The sequence below is a fragment of the Oryctolagus cuniculus genome, chromosome 10, assembly GCF_051225735.1.
Source record: "Oryctolagus cuniculus isolate XC-2025 breed Fujian yellow rabbit chromosome 10, ASM5122573v1, whole genome shotgun sequence".
Classification (NCBI taxonomy): Eukaryota; Metazoa; Chordata; class Mammalia; order Lagomorpha; family Leporidae; genus Oryctolagus; species Oryctolagus cuniculus.
In genome coordinates this window covers 32,250,119-32,266,422 of record NC_142876.1, presented here as the reverse complement: position 1 = coordinate 32,266,422, position 16,304 = coordinate 32,250,119, and the positions used below count along the sequence as shown (strand labels likewise).

The 16,304-nt window shown below is 41.0% G+C and overlaps 1 long non-coding RNA gene across 2 annotated transcripts in view; it reads right to left on the bottom strand.

Annotated features, from left to right (window-relative positions):
• Window positions 1-3,218: 3,218 nt before the first annotated feature.
• Window positions 3,219-16,304, bottom strand: part of LOC138844028 (uncharacterized) — a 142,717-nt gene continuing 129,631 nt past the window's right edge. The window contains exons 4-5 of one of the 2 annotated variants that reach the window (XR_011379348.2): window positions 5,194-5,606; window positions 3,219-3,542 (exon numbers count right to left, since the gene is read on the bottom strand). This is a non-coding gene — a long non-coding RNA (uncharacterized LOC138844028). The remainder of the gene's footprint in view (window positions 3,543-5,193; window positions 5,607-16,304) is intronic. The other variant, XR_016214044.1, reaches the window with a different exon arrangement.

Sequence of the window (16,304 nt, the reverse complement as noted above, 5' to 3'; positions counted from 1 at the left end):
GTTAGGTCTTTTTTCTACACCAGCAGAAACTCAGGCTCTGTTATTTAAAAAAAATAGTTATTACAAGTGCACACAGTCACCCTAACACAAACCACTGTGGGAAATCTAAGCCATAGAAGACGCAGTCTTTACTTATAAAATAGATGTGCTAGAACATGTGCATGTAAATGTAAACAACACATAAAGCAGTAAATGATAAATGTACCCACTGCATTAACCACCCAAATGAACTTTCCAAACAATTCCTGAGGAATGGCATTCATGCAGAAGTCAGTACTGAGTTACTGTGGGTAATTACACACCTTGCATGTCAAATGATAAATCTAGGGTCTGAGGTCATTGTTGATGAAGAAGCTTATTTCAAAGTGTCCCTTGATGAAGAGCTTTGAATGACAGAATCACTGTGATGAATATAATTACAGCCATCACTCCTGGCTGCTGCTCTTATCCCTGGGGCACATATGTGCCTCAACATGTGTCTAAGATGTACCAAAAGAGGAGACAACTGTACCTTCTTCCATATTTGTCCTTGATGTTCATGAGTCTGGAATGTCTCGTTAACATGACAGAAACATGTTAGCAAATTGGTTATAGACCACTTGAATAGTTGAAACATACAGTGCTACTTTATTAAATATATCTGCTACCAGTATTTTATGATTGTTTCTTTTTCCTTCCATTTGGCCAAGAGATCAAAGTTTTACCTTCAAACAAAGAAGATGGTCTGGCATACGAATGTTAGAAGGAGGTTAAGTTGTTTCTATTGGTCAATAGTGCACTTATCCCCAAGCACTTATGATGTAATCCAGACATGTTAAATATGCATTTTCCTAAAATGTTTTCCACAGACATGTAGCAACAGATAAATTGGACTTATCTGTTAAAAGATGATGACCATACACCATTTGGACAATTGTAATTATAATTTAAAATGTGTATCCCTTTAACCATTTAACAAAATTACGAGTTGAAGAAGTATAGCTCTTGGGAACACTGGAGATTTTTCCTTTTTCTTCTCCGTTTCTTCAGTGTGTGTAAGATGGATCACATTAAATGCCATTTTCTCTGGACAGTCTCTAGGAAGACATTCTCGGATGTTTCAACACAATAATCAGGTTTACCTGATCTCCATCAGGCTGACTTGGGTTTATGTTGTAGGTGTGCCTGGCTGGATTCTCAACTGGAAATCTGAGCTCACTGACAGCAGAACCTGTGTCTACTACTGGCTGTGTTTTCTGCTTCTCTAGTCTAGCATAATGTCTTGCAAATGGCAGAAGCTTTGAGGAGATGTGATATTAATTAATAAGCAAAGTGTTTTTCAAATTACTTGCTATTCTGACTAATAGAAGACATGACTCAGAGGTTGTATTATTTAGGGAGATTTTGTAATTTTGGACAAATGGAAGTTTAATGATTCAGAGTTGAATTTTCTAATCACAGGCCATTGATCTCTTGGCAGATGTGAGAATTATGACAAGGGGATTTCAATTGCATATATACATGTATATTTGCTTCACAAACACACAGCAAAAGAGTAAATATAATTATGTGGTGCTATGCAAGGTTTTTAAAATTTTTGGAGGGACTTTTATATTAAGAATATTAAGAATATTAATCAATATACAGGTATAAGAATAAAATGAGCCGGTGCCACAGCTCAATAGGCTAATCCTCCACCTGCAGCGCTGGCACACCGGATTCTAGTCCTGGTCGGGGTGCCGGATTCTGTCCAGGTTGCCCCTCTTCCAGGCCAGCTCTCTGCTGTGGCCCGGGAGTGCAGTGGAGGATGGCCCAAGACCTTGGGCCCTGTGCCCGCATGGAAGACCAGGAGAAGCATCTGGCTCCTGCTTTCAGATCAGCGCGGTGTGCCGGCTGCAGCGCGCCGGCCACGGTGGCCATTGGAGGGTGAACCAATGGCAAAGGAAGACCTTTCTCTCTGTCTCTGTCTCTCTCTCTCTCACTGTCCACTCTGCCTGTCAAAAATAAAATAAAATAAAAAATAAAATGAGATTGTTGGTTGTGGGTTTCTCATGGCATAAGGGATGAAGATGCTGAAAGTAAGTGGTCTATTGGTTCACTCATTTACCAGATTTATGCTGTAACCAGCAGTGCAGTTTTGGTTTTGTATGTGTTTCTGAGTTGTCTTCAAGGAGAGAGAAGGGATAAGCCAGACTGAACTTAAACAGCAGCTGAAATGAGATATTTTGAGTGGCATGGAGAAATCGCTAATGCCCTTCACACTTTTTGCCCCTCCCACAGTTAGCATTTAGTTTAAGACTTTGGAACTTGTTGCAATGCAAACCCCAAGTGGCCATGGGTATGCTTGCTGGGAGTTGGTGGTCTTTCTTTAAGCAATGAATGGAAGATCTATAGCTGGTGCCAGCGGCTAGAGAGAAGATGATATGCTGTGTGCTAAGTAGGAGAAAGTAATCTAATTCCACCATGGTGACCCAGGACCCTTTGGGAGAAGGTGTAACACTCAGGATATGCCCCTGTCTGAATTAACCAGCTAGAGAGGAGGATTCAGAGGTCCTTTAAGTTCATGAACCACTTCTGGGGAAAGGCTTCTGCTCCCCACTTCATATAGGGACACAGACTAACTCCTCAGCAGCACATGGATAATGGTCTAACATGGATTAAATGATCCCTTGTTAGAGAATACCTGTCCATTTCCTTGCCATTTTGGAGACTGCCCAGAGACTGTTGCAGAGGCAGAAACTGTCTCTGGGAAACATTCTATGGTGTTTGCTGCCAAAGGCAAAGTGATCGATTCTACAGTGATCTGTGACTTGCGTAGAACAGAGACTCTTCCAGGTATCTAGAGTCTGTATGATGAGGTGGGGCAGTCAGAGCAACTCAGAAATGGCAGCAAGTTCTGGGTGATGGCAGGGCAAAGAGCATGGCTGTTTGGGAGAGAGCACACAGCACTAATTGGCTCATGTGCTAAGGAAGGAATCTGAGACCTTGCATCTCTTTTAGCAACTCAAAGCTGAATCAAACCAATAAGTTACTTCACATTATTGCCACTTTCTAGCTGAATGTTTGCATCAGAGGTCCCAAGATTTCAAACTTTTAACTCTGACCTGTACTTAAATGTCCTCTAGTTTAATGTCCTCTCATGCTGGCATGATGTGCATAAGTATCTCAATTTTTATTCCAAGGTCTTGCCCCCATGGAGGTAGAAAATGAAAGCAGAGGCATAAATACAGTATGTGAATGAGAAAAAGATTTATTTATGAGTGAGAGTAAATATACATTCATTCAAGGGTGTGAGCAACACTACACAGAGAGATGCCATCATGGATGGGCCAGAGAGTAGCCTATGTGGAGAGAGAGAGTTGGAAGAGGCCAGAAAAGGACCCATAAGCAAAATCCAGAAGCCAAAAAGCAAAAAGGGATACTCCCCTGTGTATTGGTTCCTTTTAGGAGGTAGGGGATGGCACCCTAATTGCATATTTGCAAGGCTTTCTGGGAGTTTCATGGTAACTTCACATGGAGCTTAACTTCTACATGGCCATCCTGGTGTCTCCTCCTTCCTGGTCCTAGAAGAGACACAGGTGCATCATGAGAAAGTGGGGGTACTGAATTGACAGGTAAGGGGTGGAGTTACAATGCCAGGCTATGCAGAAATTATGAAAAAATTCTTCCAGCCTCATTTATTCTACCTAACTCCTTACATAGGCCCCCAACCCCATGTCTGTCTGATTCCCCAGCTCAGCATTCTAGACAGAATCTTCTATTTGGGACTCTTGTTCCTTTATGATAGGCTCATTATTAAGATTTTCTCCCTCTGCTTCTCTGACATTTCTACTCTCCTGTTGTCTCCCACCCTCTATCACCAACCCACCCCTCCAATTCACCATACATTGTCCCAGCCCCGCCTGACCCTACTACCTGTGCACTTCTACCCTCTACTGGAGGCAGAGCTCTCATTAGACTTGCTTCCCTGCCTAAGTCACCAGCTTATGGCTTCTTATTATATTAATTGCTGTGTGTAGCAGAGCTGATTTTTTTCCCTGCCAGATTTCTCCTCGGCCTTATTATTGTTCGGAAACCATAAAACTGAAAACTGCATTTTTATGACTCCAAATGACCTTCAGAATTCCAGACACGGCTGACTCCTGCTTGGTTATAATATTTTGGCTCATTAATTTCAGAGAAGATATTCCGATTTATAATTTTATTCAGTTTCTGAGGATTTTTAATACTGTGTTTCTAAATATGATGAACTTCTCTCCACCAAATTTTAATTAGGGAGCATATTAAATCCTCAATTAATGCTTGCAGTAATGCATATTTAATATCCAATAACATTTGATCAGGATCCTTTCAGAGAGGGAGGGACTGGGGCATTATAGCTCCTTGGCTCTTACTGACTGATGAAACAGCCACATCTTCCTTTCAGTCTCCTTGCCAGTAAAGTAGAAGCCCATCACACAGTATCAGTCAGGAACACAATTAACACTTTCGTTATTACCGTCCCCATTGGAGTGAGGGGAGAGTTTTCTGCCCCTGGGTGCACAAGTGGCATGGCGTAGAGCTACTGAACAAGCTAATCCAAAGCATAGGAAGGAGCCTTTAAAACTATGTGCTTTAAAGACAGCTTATTTCCTTTTCTCAGATGTCTGCAAGCTTCCACTATAAAGGTTCAGGTAGTAAACATTTTATACTGTGGGAGCCATTCAGTCTCTGTGGCAGCTATTTGACTCTACCCTTGTCATACAAAAGTAACCATAGACAATATGTAAATGGATGATAGTGATTATATTCCAATAAAGCTCTATCTATGGGCACTAGAATTTGAATTTCTTATTGTTTTTTAACCATTATGAAATAGCATGCTTCAGTTGATATTTTCAACCATTTAAAAATGTAAAATCCATTCCTAGCTCATGATTTGGCCAATAGCCATTGTTTGCCAACACTTGCTTGAATGGAAAGAGTTCAGAACAGAGGTCAGAGACCTAGAGTCCATTCTAACTCTGCCACTAGGTCACTGAAGTGCCAGAAAAAAGCTACTGTACTGTCTTGGGAACCAGTCTCTTCATTTGTAAAATAAATGTTTATCCTGGAAGGCAATTAAAGTCTTGTTCCAAGGATGAGTGGTTGCTTCCATGTAAATAACTTCTTCAGGTATTGTTTCTGGAGACCCCAAGAACTATTATTCTTAAGTCTCTTAAAGTAATCCCTTACCTCCACTATCAGAGCACTACTTGGAAGTAGGGCAAAAATAGCCAGGCCAGCTGAGGAGTGATCATCGCTCATGGTCTGCAGCGCAGGAGACAAGAACCTCATTCTTGCCTTGGCTGCAACAGGAAAGATTTCTTCCTCTACTCTCCTGAACCACCACTTCCACGAGAGCTTCAGAATTTTCATCCAGAAGACCCATCCACTGAGGAATAGCCACTGAGGGAAGCCCATAGATGGAGAGGCAAATGACAGGGCTGCAGGATGGAAAACCCATTTCTCCTTTCAAGGACTGGCCCTCAGCTCAAGTGAGGGCACTGCAGTATGCTGAACTCCCTTCCGTGTACCTCTTTGACGTTCTGTCCCTTCCACAGCCAAGTCTCTGCCTTCATATTCTCCTTCTTCCTGTAGAAACGTACCTTTGCAAGAAAATCATAATTTAGTCATTCATGCTATGATAAGAACAACTACCGCAAACTTACAAAACCAGAGAAACCTGGAAGGATTAGATTTTGGTAAGTGTACGAGTCAACATTTGTTAGGTTAAGCACCTACTCACTAAGCTCTGTGCATGTGTCTCTGCATATTTTGCCACCTAAAATCCTCATTTTAAATGAAGACATAAAGACCTAGAGAACCTAAGTAACTTGTCCAAGGTTACCATTACTAAGAGACAGAACTGGAGTGTGAACCAAGCAGGCTAACTGTAGAGTGGTCACCCTCACTTTCTACTATTTTTAGAACAGTAAAATTTTTACTGTTCTATGAAGTAGAACAAATACATTTGAAAGAGCTTGTCTGAACTCCTGTGTCACACACCCTGTGTCACTGCCCCTCTCTTTGTCTCTGGGTGGCTTTCTCTCCAGTCATGTGCCTTCCTTCCCTCTTTCACAATTTGCCAGGAGGAAGGGAACTTGTGTTCTGGACCCTAGGAGGCAATTTTCCTTCGAGCTGCCTCCCTCCCATCCTTTAAGTTTGCCTTGTTATTCCTTGTAGTATGATTTCATCCAGGTGGCCAAATAATAACTTCATTATAGAAATAATTGGTTAACTAAAGCAAATATTTCTGACTTATACTCAAGATTTTCCTTCCCCTTGTTCTGAACATAACAAAACACAATACTGCAAAATGTTACTGAGGCCATCTGTCGCTTCCCATTTGTTCTTGGCATCATCTGAATGGCTTGGTTATTTTGGGGTTCCCACACCTGGGATAGCACAAAGAAGCATTTCAGAAAGCCCTAAGACCACGGCCTAAAACACAGATTTGGAAGGGACCCTGAGTCTCCACTTATCTCTTCCCTGTTCTCCAAGTGTTATTTATACAAAAATCTGAGGAGAATTCCACCCAAATTTTAGAAATTCCTGATGTTGTGATTGAGGAATTTATTTAGTAGGAAGTTCTCCTTTCCTTTGTACTAATGAATTCTCCTCAAGTTCTACCCTCTGTAAGTACAGAGAACAGGATGCTTGACATGGACAGCTCTTCCAAACTTTGAAAACCATGACCATGTCATTTTGAAGGTTTCCTTACTCCAAAGGACATAATTCTTTCAAAGGCTTCTCATGAGATTTGTCATTTGTTACACTCTCTTTCCTAATCTTTCTCCTCCCACTAGACTTCATGGTTCCTCCTCACGTGGTTAACCATAATTCTCAGCAGCACACAACTACTCTGAAAATGAGAAGAACATTATGATTCCCATTGTATAGATGAGGAAACTGATACCAAGATGATGACATGATTTGTTCAAAATCAATCCCTGACTTCTTTCAGACACAATGGAAAGTCTCTCCTCATCCACTGCTCTTTGCTTTGCATCCTGTTACTTACTCACAGAATAGGAATTTCTAGACAGGCACTTGGAGCATTAGTTTTTATTTTATTTTGCGGATTTTTTTTACTCTTTTAAATATAAAAAACTTCAAACATACTACAAGATTTTACTTAATACCCTTGTAGTCACTAACCAACATTGCAGATATAGCTGTAGATCTTTATATGAAATGATCTCTAACCCATGTCTCTTATTTTACCTCAGAAGTAACCATTATTTTAAAATTGGTGCTTATCATTCTCCATTTAAATCTATTGCTATACAACAGCTAGTATTATTTTGCATTTTATCAAACCTCATAAGAATGCTATCCATAATATAAGCTTACTGATTTTTCATCTATTTTGATACATATAAATGTAGTTCATATTTTTCTATGCCTTCTAATATTCCTTTCAGTAGATATTCTATTTACTTACCCAATCCATTGTTGCTGAGCATTTAGGATCTTTCTCATTTTTGTCATTGCAATAGCAAGTCAATAAAATTGTACTTGTGTCCTTGACATCATATTTCTCTAGGGTTTGCTTAGAGATAGAATTGCTTAATTATAGAGTATGCATGTCCTTAACTTTTTGAGATATTGCCACATCACTCTTCAAATTGGCATTTTATACTCACTATTTTTTTTTAACTTTTATTTAATGAATATAAATTTCCAAAGTACAGCTTATGGATTACAATGGCTTCCCCCCCATAACGTCCCTCCCACCTGCAACCCTCCCCTTTCCCACTCCCTCTCCCCTTCCATTCACATCAAGATTCATTTTCATTTCTCTTATATATAGAAGATCAATTTTGCATATATTAAGTAAAGATTTCAACAGTTTGCACCCACACAGAAACACAAAGTGAAAAATACTGTTTGAGTACTAGTTATAGCATTAAATCACAATGTACAGCACATTAAGGACAGAGATCCTTCATGAGGAATAAGTGCACAGTGACTCCTGCTGTTGACTTAACAATTTAACACTCTTATTTATGGCATCAGTAATCTCCCTAGGCTCCAGTCATGAGTTGGCAAGGCTATGGAAGCCTTTTGAATTCACCGACTCTTATCATATTTAGACAAGGTCGTAGTCAAAGTGGAAGCTCTCTCCTCCCTTCAGAGAAAGGTACCTCCTTCTTTGATGACCTGCTCTTTCCACTGGGATCTCACTTGCAGTATGCTCACTATTTTAGACTTCTGCTACTCTTGGGGATAACTGACATGCATACTGTAGCCATCTATATATGCGATCACATGGTTCTCTTGGAGTGGATACACTCCACACTCTCCAGGAGCCTGTCATTATATAGGGGAACAAGTGAAAACTGCAGCAGTTATCCCCAGTAGAGAGTTAATAGTGCTGCTGGGGATCAAGTCATAGAAAGTCAACTCAGCATTGAAGGTGTGCTCAAAGGGATGTGTCCTCCTGCCTGTGGGCGACAGGAAGGCACAGATAACCTTGATATGATTGGCTGGCTAGGGAGGGTCAGGCAGATATTGGAAACCAAAGCAGGTCAGCAGGAAGAAGCATGAAGCTGGTGTGGCCCAAGAGGCAGAATGCCAGTGGTTCTTCTATGGACGGTCCCTTGAGGGAGCTTAGAGGCAAATAGCATGAAGACAGTGGCCTTTCCCTTGGCACTGCTTGTTGGCTTAGGGGACCTGTGGTAATGACTACTGAATAGATCCAGAAGGAGAAACCCATGGATGAGCCCTAAACAAACTGTACTATATGCCTGCAGCTTCAGACACTGTGCATACGCAGGTATCAGATAAAAGACTTAGTCCCTGCATTAGACTGGCCGTCTGGTCAGAGAGAGAGAACAAGAAAAGGGCATCCTAGACTTTGTATACACAATGCCTATACTGAAAGAAGCAAAGATACTATAGGGAATCCATGGTATGAAGTAACAGCTCCCAAAACAGAAGTGAATAGTCAGAAAGCAGAGACAGAGAGCCTGGAATCCTGAGAAAAGTAATATAAATCTACCCAGTGACAGCATTAGTGTGTATGTACTAGTTATATCCTAGACACTAAGCACTGCAAATGCATTGTATCATTCAATTCTTTCAATGACTCTAAAACTACACCTTTATCCTCATTAAGGTGAAGGAATTGGGCACAGAGAGCATAAAAGACTTGCCCCAAATGCCACAGTAATCCAGTATCAAAGTCAAGCTTTGGGTCCATTCAGGGTGGATATAGGGTCTGAGCTCCTAACTACCATACTCTATTCTCACCTTGGGATCTGGGGGTTCATACATAGAAGTGAGTTAAAGACTTAATGGCTTTTTAAACATTTTCCAAATTCCTGCCCCACTGCTGGGTACTTAGATCGGATGCATCTGAATTATTGAAAAACTTGTGGCCGGCCCCGCAGCTCACTAGGCTAATCCTCCGCCTGTGGCACCGGCACCCTGGGTTCTAGTCCCGGTTGGGCGCTGGATTCTGTCCCGGTTGCCCCTCTTCCAGGCCAGCTCTCTGCTGTGGCCTGGGAGTACAGTGGAGAATGGCCCAAGACCTTGGGCCCTGCATCCGCATGGGAAACCAGGAGAAACACCTGGCTCCTGGCTTCGGATCAGCATGGTGCGCTGGCCGTAGTGGGGTAGTGGGGGGTGAACCAACGGAAGGAAGACCTTTCTCTCTGTCTCTCTCTCACTGTCCACTCTGCCTGTCAAAAAAAAAAAAAAAAAAAAAAAAAAAAAAAAAAAAAAAAACCTTCTTGGTTCTTTTGATATGCATGCACACCTGATTGATAGCCACTGTTGTCAGTTTTGAGACTGGTTAGGTTTCTGATAAGCCTGACCATTTCCCCAAAGTTGACTTTTTCAAGCTTTGTCATAACCAAATCAGTGTTTTAAGAGCCCTGAGTTGGCAGTTGTGCTTCCTGGGAGGGACTAAAGAAGTAAGAGTTGAGGTAGGGAGAGAGTGTCAGATACTGCAGAGGCTGACAGTGGAGATGAGGGGCTAGGTCAGAAGGAGGAAACTTCTAGAAACAGAACAAGCCATTGTCGCCAGAGGTCAACTAGGACTCTCTGAAATAGTCAAGGATGCCTTCAAGTTGGGAAGGCTTAGCCAGTGACAATGTCCTTGCACTATTGAATTCATTAGAGTGGTTGGCATGTGGGCTCAGGTTCAAATTCCTGCTCCATTACACACAAGCTCTGTGGTTATGGACAACCGACTTAACCTCTCTATACTTTTGCTTGTTTATAGAATGAAAATAATGATAGATCCTCCCTCACTGAACGATTAATATATGTATACTTCTTAAAGCTGGGTTTTCCTTACAATACACTCTCAACGAATTTTAGTTATTACTATTTTCATTGGAAGGAGAGGGATAATGGATATATGAACCTTATGAGAAACCATAAAACAAGATTTGGAGAGTTTTGCTCTTAGATGCAGCAAGATCTCTGATCCTTCTTCAGGCTACCTTCAGACGAGAAAAATAAAAATCCGTGCTTTTCCCAAAATGACAGCAGCTTCATTTTCAATGAAAATGATGCTAATTACTGGGTATTGACCCAAGATGAATTTGTCTTTGATGAACTACATATTGCTCTTCTGAAAACCTAGCCAAATCATCTGAAATACCAGGAAGTGTAGGGTAATGCAGTAAATTGGGGGAAAAATGTGTATCAGAAAAAATTATTGCTACAAAAATATTTTCAGTAAGTTTGTTCCCTTCATAAATAGTGTGAATGGAATGCCTCCGCAATCAGCTGAAAGCCCGATCTTCACTGTGGGCTAATTGCTTGTCTGGTTAGTGCAGAATTTAATTTGTGCTATTGTGCAGGCAAGGCTGAGAGCGTGAAATAAACAATGTGTGTTAATTTCACGTTTTCCAGTCTACTTAGCCAAAGAGAGAGCTTAGGCTCCTCTCAGACCTCACTCCACCCTCTCCCCAGCTTCTCATCCTGAAACCTGCAGACTTCCGGAAGGGTGGGATTTGTGCTGACTGTAGGTGTGAGGTTCTTGCCAGGAAAGCAGTTAAGCTGGGCAGTAATGCTGACTGGTGACATACAGTGCCCCATGCCCCACACCCAGCATTGATATCCAAAGTCTTTCTTCCAAGACAAATGGACATCTGCTGGTGCATGCAGGTGGCTTTACACTCTCAAGTTTGGTGATGCCCTTCACTTCCTATAGAGAAGCTCTCACTGGGAAAAATGGGGAGCTACAAGGTTGGGTGGCTACCACCCTGAGCAGATTAACTTGGTGACCTGAGGATTATCCTTTTCCGAGGACAACAGAGGTGTCTTTACAGAGAAGAAATGCCCACTCCTAGGATGGGTTTTTAAGGAGGCTAGGATGACCTCCTTTCCTGCTCCACTCTGAGAATCCAAGGATATAGAACTAGAGGAAATTTCAGTACTAAACTGCTGCCTCTTCTTTCTGTATGGCTGAATGGCCTGAGACCCAAGAGAGGTCCCCTGGTCAGGGACATGGAGACAGTCAGCAGCTTGATTAAGCCCTGAGCTGGAAGCCACTTTCCTTCCCTGCACTTTTTCTGTTACATCATCTCTCATAAGTTCTACAAAGTGAATCAAATTATCTTCTTAATAGCCCATCTTGAGTAGCAACCCTGAAGCCTGGCTGCCTGAATTCAAGTCCTGGTGCTAGCTAGTGTGATATTCCACAAGCCATCATCTTCTCAGTGCCTCAGTTTCCTTGCCTATAAAGCGATGATGAGAATATGCAATCCATAAGGTTATTATGAGTATCAAACTACTTAGTACACGTGAAGTGCTTAGAAAAATGCCTGACACAAAGTGCGCCCTCAGTAAACATCAGCTGTGATTAGTGCTATTGTTTGATATGTTCCAAATGTCCAGCTTGTTCTTATCATAACAAAACATCTGTGATCAGATGCTCCTGTTCCCCCAGAAAGGGACTTCTGTTCCCTTGCTTCACTTTTTCATCTACCTTGCTATTTTTATTAAAAATCGGAGAGGGGAATTTCTGTCTTTGGAAATGCCTGAGGTTCTCTTTTAATTGAGAGAAGAGCAGAGAATCTAACTGTAATGGCACAAAACCTTGCGATGGTGGAAAACTTGCTTTTCGTGTCCCTGCCTCTCTAGTGACCAGCACAGTCCTGATGCATTATGATCTGAATGTGTGCTGAAGCACCAGGGAGCACAGTGGCAAAAGCCAAATGTAGTTTTTGAGGCTGTGGAGACCTCAAAGATTCAAGAGAAAAGGCAAACTCCCTACCCTTTGGGCTTCCCCTTGATCATGGGGTTGATTGGTATTACTCTTCAGGAAAAAACAAAATCAGTCATATTGAAGCATAGGGCAGAGCTACCTTACTTGATCTTGGAAGCCCTCCTACATTTATGTGTTCTCAGTGGGACTGCTCTAAATGGTTAGTATGCCACTGTCTTCCTCTGGTTGGGACACTAGATGCTGAAGATACAAAGCTTGTGCCTGTCTTCAGACAGGCCGTGATCCCCATTAGTGACCATAACCATAATCATGCAACATGACATTGAAGCAGCATCCTAAGATTTGTAAAGCTCTGTAACACAAATCAGGACCTTACGACAACAAAAGATTGAAGGGCACCAAAATACAGTTTCATATTAGGAAAAAGTTCTTAAACTCTGCAGCACAGTAGGGAACCACAGAACACAACAATTTGTTACACATCTTATAAAGAACAAGAAGAGTTCCTAAAACAAAGAATGATAGAAGCTTAAGAAGATGGAGATGTTAATTACTGGAATTTGATCATAACACAATACACACAGGCATGAAACTATCACACTGTATCCTAAAGGCATTCACAACTATTATAGTCAATATTTTTTTTTCAAAAAAGAACCAGCACATCACTGGTTGCTTGACAATAAAAGAATTGTATTTCATTTGCGAGTAAAAGTAATCAGGGAAGCACCTGCAAGCAGAACCTATAAGAGCCTCAGGGAGGAAGAACTGGACCATTGGAGGACTGGGACGGGGTTTCCAAGACAGGAGTGTTAAGATCAAATGTGAGAGAAGACCAAGATGGTGGAACAGAGAGGGAGTTTACTACTCTAACCTAGGGGAAGATAGCTAAAAAAGCATGGAGAGAGTACAATCTCAGGGAAGAGTTAGGGAGAAAACAGCTGAGGAAACTCTACACAAATTTAGAGGGACACTGAAGATCTATATGGAGGGTATGGATGTGCACAATTCAGGACCCCAGCAGCTAAGAGCCTCGGCATGAACTTTGGAGAGTGAGGTGAGACCAGGCTAAAGTAGCCCAAGCCACTGGCAATAAACCTGTAGGAAGAACCTGGCATGAGTTGACTTGGAGCCCTGTGGGGGACAATATACCTGCCAACCTAGAGATAAAAAACAGGGGACACATTTCTCTTTCCCCAAACACCCAGCACCAGCATACTATTACTAGCTGAGAAGGGGTGGGCTCAATTTTGGACATACATAATAGCCACACCAGCTCGTGTCTACACACCCAACAACCAACCAAGAGGGGACGTTGAGTCTGGCTGGGAGAATTGCCAGGGGGCTGGTTGCACATGACTGTGGGAGTCCTGTGTGCTGGGACTGTGAAAACACTGTGGCTGTTTGTCAGGGTACAGGATGTAGCTGGGGTATGGGCAATCACTGTGGGAAACTCCACATTCTCGGGGCTCCCTGATTCTGGTAGGGTCATAGGTGCACTATCTGTGCTTACATCGAGGACTACATGGATCCTTTGTATTTTCTTGTGGCAGCATGAATGAATATTATACCCACTGGGGCTAGTAACCAGGCATTGATCTTCTTGGAGAAGAGGAGGTGAGCGTGAGACTACACCATCAGAGATGAACAAACCTCCCCTCTGACAAAAAAAAAAAAAAAAAAAAAGGAAAAGAGATTCACCACGCCAATTTGGGTGTTGCCTTGGACACTCCCCTCACCCTGGTGCACTGAACAAAGCTCCCTTGCCACACCCAGCATTTGCCTCAGGGTATTCACTAAAGGAGTAGACACTCCACTGATACACAAAGGCATAGTCCAAAGATAAAAGCCATCACAGAAAAAATAAAGTGTCTCCACAAATGAAAAGATAAATACAGCAATTCAAGAAACAAGAATAAGGAAGACAACATGACATCTTCAAAGAAACACAACCATGCTTCAGTAATAGAATGTGAAAATGAAGAGATTGAAGAAATGTGAGAAACTGAATTAAAAAATTGATTATAGGATTACTTAGAAGTAATCAGAAGCAAATCCACAAATTAAAGAAATCCATACATAACATGAATGAATATTTTCCCATGAAATTGGGACTTTAAAGCAAAAGGAAATATTGGAAATGAAGAATTCAATAGATCAAGTTAAAAATGTGGTGGAAAGCCTTAACAGACTAGGAGAGGCAGAGTAATATCCAAGTTAGAAGACAAATCTCTGGAAATTTTACAGTCAGACACTGACACCTCCCCCCCCACCCCTGCCAAAAAAAGAAGAAATTAGAAAACTAAAAAACAGTGTTGTAGATTTATGGGATATTATCAAATAACCAAACATACTGGTCTTGGAAATTCCTGAAGGCATGGAAAGAGAGAATGGTTTATAAGGCCTTTTTTAGTGAAATAATTACAGAAAACTTCCCTAATTTGGAGAAAGAAAGGGACATCCAAGTATAGGAAGCATACAGAGCTCGTAATAGACATGGCCAGAAAAGATCCTCACCGTGACACATTGTAATCAAAGTCAGCACAATAAAACATAAAGAAAGGATTCTAAAATGTGCATGAGAGAAATACCAGATTATTTTCAGAGGATCTCCAATTAGACTCACATTTGCTTCTATTCAGAGACCCTACACGCTAGGAGGGAACGGCGAGATATATTCCAAGTTTTAAAAGAAAAATACTGTCAACCCAGAATACTGTACTCTGCAAAGTTCTCATTTATGAATCAGGTGAAATAAAGACCTTCCTTAACAGACAAAAATTGAAAGAATTTGTCACCATTCAGTTAGTCTTACAAAAGACACAGAAACATTGTCATCACTGTGAAAGAAGATGAAGGCAGAAAATCTTCCAGTAAAAGCACAAAAGAAATCCAAAGTAAACAATAGGAATATTTATGGAAAAACTACAGGGCCAAGTTGTTACCAATAGTCACCTTGAATGCATATAGCCTCAACTATCCAGTTAAAAGGTACAGACTGGCTGAATGGATTAAAAAACAAAACCCATCTATTTCCTGCCTACAAAAAACACATCTCACCAACAAAGATATATGCAGACTGAAAGTGAAAGTTTGGAAAAAGATATTCTTTGCTAACAGAAGCCAAAAAACAGCATGTATAGCCATCCTAATACCAGACAAAATAGACTTTAACACAAAAATTGTTAAAAGAGACAAAGAAGAGCACTATGCAATGATTAAGGAATCAATTCAACAGGAAGATATCACTATAATAAATGTATACACACCTAATTACAGGGCAGCTGGCTATTTAAAAGAAATGTTGAGAAATCAAAAGGGAGACATAGACTCCAATACAATAGTAATGGGGGACTCCAATAACCTACTTTCAGCAATGGACAGATCAACCAGACAGAAAATCAGCAAGGAAACAATTAATTGACAGTATAGACCAAATGGACCTAACGGATATCTACAGAACTTTTCATCTTACAGTTACAAAATTCTTCTCACCAGTGCATAGACCTTTCTCTAGGATAGACCACAGGCTGGGCCATAAAGCAAGTCTCAGCAAATTCAAAAAAAATCAAAATCATACCATGCATCTTCTCTGACCACAATGGAATGAAACTGAAAATCAACAACTCAAGAATCTCCAGAACATATGCAAACACATGGAGACTGAACAATATGCTCCTGAATCAAAAGAGAAATCAAAAAACTGTTGAGGAACAGGTTCTTTGGCATACTATTTGTTGAACTCTGCTTAGTATAGAGTTGATCTTCTGTGTATAAAGTTAATTGAAATTAGATTTTAATAAAAAATAAGAATTCGAATAGGAGAGGGAGGAGGAAGAAGGCTGGGAGAGTGGGTGGGAAGAATCACTATGTTCCTAAAGTTGTATGTATGAAACCCATGAAGTTTGTATACCTTAAATAAAAGATTTCTGAGGAAAGAAATAAAGAAAATGCTGACAAGAAAACAAGACAAAACAAAGCAAAACAAAAAAAGATCAAAGGCACCAGAGGAGACAGAATGCATAAAGTCTGTATCTAGTTGTAGTCTAACTTGACAGATCCTTTGGTTCTGATGACAAACCTACTTTAACATTCTAGGATAGGGGCTTGATTGTTT